At 44.5% G+C, this 7654-nt stretch overlaps 1 pseudogene; it reads left to right on the top strand.

Moving 5' to 3' along the window:
- The first annotated feature begins 4038 nt into the window (after positions 1-4038).
- Positions 4039-5576, top strand: LOC149177406 (transketolase, chloroplastic pseudogene; annotated as a pseudogene).
- The last annotated feature ends 2078 nt before the right edge of the window (positions 5577-7654 follow it).

The raw sequence follows: 7654 nt of genomic DNA, 5'->3' as shown, positions 1-7654 counted from the left end.
AGCCTCCTGCTGACCTGTGTCAGCCCTCTGAGGCACTGTGCAGCCTATGGGACCATCTGCGTCACTCCAGCAGCCTCTGCGTGGATGACACAGTCCCTTTGCCTCTGCGTTGTCTCTGTTGAGCTCTACGTGGATTGGACTGGCTGCTACTCTCGCTCTCTCTGCTTCTACATTGGTCTCTAAGTATTGTCTCTGCCTCTCTACCTCATACTCACTGCCCCTTGTTGCTAATCACTAATTCAACTTTGCTTAGCAACCCTGCTCTAACAAAATGAATGACTGATCACTCTGGTGTGTTCTCCAACTAACCCTCAAGCCTCTTCTTATACTTTTCTCGTTGGTCCTTCAACGGCCGAGATTAAATCTCTAATCAACGGCTAAGATTAGATTTGGCTTGATCCATGACTTTTGGAACCTTCTAACCCAGTTTTATATTAATACCCATTAATATTTTATTTTTCCTAAGTTTAGACTTAGGAACTCCATTAAAAATATTAATTATTTTAATATCTCCCAAACTGGGTACAATCTGTCCAAACCATTTCTAGGTCTTGGAGATCTCATGTGCTTTAGCCTCCCTACCAATTTTCATGGCTAGAGCGCATCCGATGCTACCCCAAATCAACACTCCCTCTTAGCGAGGATTGTGCTCTAGTAATACTCCACACTGAGCATCACACTGATTATCCGGCACTGGTCCTTGTGCTGATGCTAAGCCTCCCCGCCCAACATCCTCTACACTGCTGCATCCTGTACTGCTACCCATGGCCCTGCCACTACCACTGCTGCATCCGTACGACAGCTCCCTCTGCATCCGTGCTGCTGCTGGTCCATCCTCCCAACACTGCATCTGCACTGCATCCCCTCTCATCATGTTGCATCGTGCTACTGCACTGCAACTCAGTTACTGAGAAGTAAGTAACTGATCCACCCAACTTCTGACATCCCTGTCAGGCTAGAAACACTCCCGATGTTGAAGCTCCCTCTGCCACTAACAAGTGCTCCCTCTACTGACCTCTACACTGCTACAACAACTCTGTGCATCTTGCACCGTTGCACACCTCTCTGTCCCATCCTGCATTGGTGCAACACTCCTGTGCCTCTCGCACTGTTGTAGCCTACTAGCCTCGTGCTGTCCGAGGACTCTTGCACTGTAGCACTCTTCGCCGCTTCATCCACATCTGTCTCTACCTACATTCGCTAGTTCTGCTACTCCTCTTCGGGGCTCTCGTAGCAAGGTATAATCCAAGAGGTTGGGTACCTCAAAGATCCCGCCCCTCATCTCATGTAGTCTTCCTGACTACAACTCGATGTCTCCCCACATCTTCTCAAGTGGCACATGAGCACTCATGGCACAATCGTCATCCTCCTCGACTTCTTTCTCTGCCCTCGCTAGCGCTGCCTTCGAGTCAGAAGGCTCTCCATTACTCTTCTTCCTCGAACACTAGTTCGCATAGTGACCCAGCTCCCCACAATGGAAGCTCTTGACCTTGGAGAGGTCCTTCTTTTTCCTCTTCTCCTGCTTTCTGACAGATGCTAGAGCCACATCCTCTTCCTCATCCTTCTTGATCATGACCCCTTTGCTGCTACTCCCCGCCTTGGTCAGCCGTCTGATCTCTTCTTGACGAATAGTCGCCCACAGTTCTTCCCAATCCAGAAGACTCGTCCTGCCCAGTATGCTCTGGACAAATGTCTCCTAATCCTCGGAGACTACGTTTAGTGCGGTCCTTACCATCAACTCCGGATCTGGCTTGGCCCCTATGGAAGTTAGCTGGTCATGGATCTCCTTCAACCAGCGAAGGAAGACATCTATCTGCTCTCCCTTCTACATCTGGTATGACCTTAGCTGATTCTCCAAGAGCATCTTCCTCTGCATGGAAGTACGCTGGTACAATGTCTTCAAAGTGTCCCACATCTCCTTTGCCATTTCATTCTCGGCAATATGTGGTACCACATGATCCTTGACACCATCAAGGATGATGCACTTTGCCTTAGCCATTGCCTCCTCATACCTTTCATTAGCTACCAGGTCAACTGGGATAGCCATCACTCTCAAGGCGAAGCCCTTGATACGATGTCTGTCTAGAATGGACAAGATCCTGGCCTTCCAGACCACAAAGTTGGACGCTCCGTCCAGCTTGTCCTGATCTCTCAGCCCATTCACGGCCATCTCGTTGCTCTTCTGTTGACTCCTCTGAGTCTCTCTACTTCCCGCCTGGAAGTTCTCGGTTCAACTCCTGCTAAGTCTCTCTACTTCCCATCTGGAAGTTCTCTTTTGGACTCCCTCTGAGTCCCGATTTCCCTCCTGGAAATCCTTCTGCCAACTATCAAGTTGCTCCTCTCTGATCGTCTGTGCAACTGCAACACTGATCCGGATTCCTTGGCTAGAAATCCGCCTCGGCAGCAACTCCCTCTACCTTGGTCTTGCCCTGTTAGGTACTGTTCTAACCACAATACCCCACCAGCTTCGCTCCACAAACTACCCACAACCTCCTATGCCCCAGCAACTAAAGGATTGAGCCTCTTGGCTCTGCGCAATCCTGGCATCGGCAAAACAACTCCCTCAGCCAACTGTGTCAGCCCACCTAGCCTCTGCGTGGCTCTGCGTGAGCTTGTTTCTGCCCTCCTCAGCCTCTGCGCTGCCTCTCTCTGGCCCAGACTGATGACGCAGTCCCTCTGCATCATTCTTTCCTTTGTCGCTTTCTGCAAGGATCAACTTTGTCACTCGGGACAGCTGAATCTGCTGCAAATGCTCTGCTAAGTTAATGCCTTCAGTTTTCCCGTGATCTGCAATCACGCTCTGATACCATGTTGAATTTTCTAAGTCTGTCTGTTAGAAAATTAATTTGTATTTTGTTGGTTTATTTCTTCTACTTGCTTAAATTCGAACAAGTTATTTAATACATTTAAATACCGAAATAAACACAATACAATCACAACATCTACAGATCATCAACTGAAAGAAAACAAGCACACAAGTGACACTGTTATTTTTGGACAAATGTCCCCGGAAAAACCCAATGTGGGAAAAACGTTGTAGCTATTCAGAGGGTTATATTATTATGCAATTTTTCTAAGTACAACTAGGTGCCTAACTGACTCACCCGACAGAGAAAAATACACGGCAGCAATACCTCTATTCCCACGAAACCTTCTCCAGCACAACTGAAGCTCAGCACTGACCCTTCTGGCCTTTGTGTTAGCCTCCTGCTGACTTGCGTCAGTCCACTGAGGCACTGAGGCACTGTGCAGCCTCTGGGACCCTCTACGTCACTCCAACAGCCTCTGCGTGGATGACACAGTCCCTCTGGCTCTGCATTGTCTCTGCTGGTCTCTGCGTGGCCTAGACTAGCTGTTGCTCTTGCTCTCTCTGCTTCTGCGTTGGTCTCTCAGTACTGTCTCTGCCTCTTTGCCTCATAATCACTACCCCTCACTGCTGATCACTGATTCAACTTTTCTTAGCAACCCCGCTCTAGCAAAATGAATGACTGATCACTCTGGTGTGTTCTCCAACTGACCCTCAAGCCTCTTCTTATACTTTTCTCGTTGGTCCTTCAACGACTGAAACTAAATCTCTAATCAACGGCTAAGATTAGATCTGGCTTGATCCATGACTTTTGGAACCTTCTAACCCAATTTTATATTAATACCCTTAATATTTTATTTTTCCTAAGTTTAGACTTAGGAACTCCATTAAAAATATTAATTATTTTAATATCTCCCAAACTGGGTACAATCTGTCCAAACCATTTCTGGGTCTTGGAGATCTCATGTGCATTAGCCTCTCCACCAATTTTCATGGCTAGAGCACATCTGATGCTACCCCAAATCAACAAGGCAAAAAAATCATGACTTTCTTCAGGGTGGACTTCTTTCTGACTGGGAATTAGCTCTGCCAGTCAGTACTTACAATGCTTTTTTATTTTTTCCTGATACAGAATAATAATAGATGTTGCTGCTAATTGTTGCAAAGTTTAATTTTGTCTGGTCGATTAGTAAGAGGGTACTTCCACACCCAACACATGACTCATTCCAGGCATGGACGTGCTTGGCAAAGTGGATTTTGTATGCTTTGTTGTAAACTAAGTTCAATTATGTTGTGCATCATATAATTTATGTGTGGTTGGGTATATGAATACAGAGATTCTCGCAATCAGACCAGATAGATGCAACACGTGGGTATTTTGAAAAGTGCTTGAATCGAATTGCAAAAGTCATACCTAGTCCAATGGGAGGAAGTGCTGACCTTGCAAGCTCAAACAAAGTCTACCTAAAAGAATTCGAGGATTTCAAGCAGCCAGAAAGCCCTTGGGGCCGAAACATCCATTATGGTGTGCGAGAGCATGCCATGGCTGGGATCTCTAATGGAATTGCCTTGCATGGTAGTGGGTTAATCCCATTTGCAGCAACTTTCCTTGTGTTTTCAGACTACATGAAGAATTCAATGAGGCTCTCTGCTCTCAGCCATGTTGGAGTGGGTACATACTAACCCATGACTCAATTGGTCTAGTGGAAGATGGCCCAACACACCAGCTAGTTGAGCATCTTGCAGGTCTGCGAGCTGTACTGAATTTGTTGGTCTTAAGACCTGGTGATTACAATGAAATAGCAGGTGCATACAAAATAGCAATTGGATATATAAAAGGACCATCTGTAATTGCACTATCTAGGCAAAAGTTGGCTGCAAACCTGGCAGGGACAACAATTGAGGGCATGGATGATAATTCTGACAAAGATCTTGATTAGAACCGGATCAGAGCTTTGCCTTTGCAAGACTGCTGCCAAGAAACTCAGAAAAGGAGGAATGAAGATAAGAGTGGTCTCTTTAGCTTGTGGGGTATTGTTTGAAGAACCACTGCGAGGATATAGGGATGTCATTCTTCCTTCAAGTATTGAGAAGAGACTAAGTGTTGAAGCTGGTTCTCCTCTGGGATGGAGAGAGTATGTGAGCTCCAAGGGGCTAATACAAGTTGTAAGAGATTTTGGAGCTAGTGGAGCTTAAGTGGATGTCTTTGAGAAAATGGGATTTACAGAAGAAAATATAACAGAACTGTATTCTAAACTTCCATGCTCATCCCACCCAAAACAGTTTCAGAATCGGCAGCACCATAGTTTGCTACATGAGAATAAATGTTGTTTTGTGTATATGTACAAAATTAAGACCCCCACAACCATCTGCAGTTGTCTCACTATTGCATTCAATCCTTTTAAATGCATGTTTTTACTTTTCAATTTTCTGTATCCTACACCTACACAGTCAAATATCTCCTTTATGGTTAGTATGTATTCTTATGATATGCAAGAACCTCATGAGAGTAATTGGCAGACCGTTAATTGTAATCTGTGCTATTCTAGGGGCACCATTCTCATGCGCATTTCCTACTCCAGAGGTGTTCAGATTCATATACTTGTCCCCTTCTTTTTTCTTTTTTTTTAATGTCAGTTGGGCATGTGATGTGATGAGTAGTGCTCCTCAGGATATTTGTTCTCTCTTGGTTCTGGATCAATTTGATAGTGTTCCAATAAGCAACAGGGGGTTGGGCTCTTCTCTACTGAAGTTGAATATGCTAGTTTAGTTCCTTTCGAGAGGCATCTTTCTTGGAATTCAGATGTACTTGGTGAGCTAAGTTTTGCTCAAGATCATCCTTTGTCTTATTTTGTGACAATTAGAGTATTATTGAGCTTAATCATAATCTAATGAATCCTATGAGTCTAAACACAACGAGGTTTGGAAGCACCATAGTTGGCAACCCCATGCTTAGGGAAAAGTTCTACGATTTTTCTTCCATTTACAGATCAATTTGCACTTGTTTATTGACACATATTGGTGGTATGTGATCTGCAGCAGCCCCTAAGCCCTAGGGCATAAACATAGTAAGCATTAAACAGTGAAAATGCCAAGGGAGGACTTTGCTTGGGCTTACTGTAAAAAAATTCCAGCTCCAATTAAGCTTTGTTACTTACGTAAATTTTGCAAAGATCCATGTGTTGATTTCTGGTAGCATCGGATGCGCTCTAAGTTTCAAATTTTGTAGGGAGGCTTGGGCACATGTATTCCAAAGAATCCAAAAAGCTTTTTGGGAAATTCCACCGGGAGACAGTTTTATTAAAATAATTAATTATTTTTAATGGGTCCCTAAGTCTAAACTTAGGAAATTAAAATAATTAATAGGTATTAATCTAACTGTGCGTGTAACTTCTAGAAGAAGACGAGGATCAAGCAGAAATGATCTTAGCCATTGACTAGCTTCTAATCTAAGCCATTGAATGTCAACAAGAAGATCATTTAAGGAGGCTTGAGGGTCATTGGGAAGACACATCGAGAGAGATCAAGAAGATCAAATTTCTCAGAGAGGGCAGCGCAACAATTGCTAGAGGAGTGATCGAAGTGATCTTTTGCAGTGAGGGGCAGAGATAGTATCCGGAAGAGGGAAGTTTTCCTGGGCTAGAGAGTACAAGGCAGAGAGGGCAGAACGATGTCCAGAGAGAGGTAGATGCTAGCCCACGCAAAGCTGACGTAGTGGCAACGCAGGCCTTAGAGGGAGATCGAATTCCTGCTGAGGAAATCAAGTTTCAGAAGTCGAGAGCCAGGGTGAGACACAGGGAGGCAGAAATTTAGAATTTCTAACCAGCAGAGGGTCTGAAGGAGGAGCAACATGATTCCCAGCAAGGGTGACACAGAGACTACGTGAGGCTTACGCAGTTCTGCATAGAGGCCACGTAGAGGGGACGCAGAGACTCCGTGAGGCTTATGCAGTTCTACGCAGAGGCCACATAGAGGTGACACAGAGGCTCCAATCCAGCATGATCAGACTCACATTCTTCTAGTGATAGGGTGAGAGCATCTCACTACTTGTTTTGTCCAGTTTCTCTCTGTATCAGATTGCTAGTTGAGCATCCAAGAAATTGTACTCAGATTTACCACTGCATAATAATAAAACCCTCATATTTGCTGCATCGGTTTTCCCGCATTGGGTTTTTCGGGGAAATTTGTCCAAAAATAGCAGTTTTATTGTGTTGTATGTTCTTTCTTGCTTAGTGGCTTGTTTCCGTATATAAATTAATTAAGCGAAGGTTGTAGTGTATGTATTTCAATATTTGTCATAGGAACTGCGAGTAATTGTTTAAAGCTATGTTGCAGGAAACGTTGCCCAGGGGTCCGTTTCCGGCCGGAAACGAAACGGAAATGAGGAAACTCATATCATAAGGCCTGGAAACTCATTTTCGACCATACTAGCACATTTCACACTAGGGAAATGTGGCCAGTATGACTGGAAACGAGTTTCCAGGCCGTATGGCAGAGATTCCACTTAACACTTGTCATTTTCTTTTATTTTTTCGCTTCAAATTTTTTACTAGGCGACTAAAATATCTTCTGGATGCTTCTAGATGCCTCTCTCAAGTTATAAAAAAGACTCTCACCTCATTCTCACATCACACAATTGAGCAAGTCATTTCTCTTGGAGACGGACGATTTTAACAAAGGAGAAAAGAGGAAGAGATCAGTGGTTTTAGCTAGGGTGTTTTCAATAGTGAGCAAAGGAGATTTCAGCAGCAAGAGAAAGAGATTTCAACAGCAAGAGAAAGAGATTTGAGCAGCAGATTTGGAGTGCAGAGTTTCCGGCTTCGGCATTGTTGGCTTTTGGCTCAGCTG

The sequence above is a fragment of the Pinus tabuliformis genome, chromosome 4_1, assembly GCF_031772625.1.
Source record: "Pinus tabuliformis cultivar Carrire ecotype Pingquan chromosome 4_1, CPIR1, whole genome shotgun sequence".
Lineage (NCBI taxonomy): Eukaryota > Viridiplantae > Streptophyta > Pinopsida > Pinales > Pinaceae > Pinus > Pinus tabuliformis.
The sequence above is the reverse complement of the archived record's forward strand: the minus strand, read 5'-3'. Positions and strand labels throughout refer to the sequence as shown.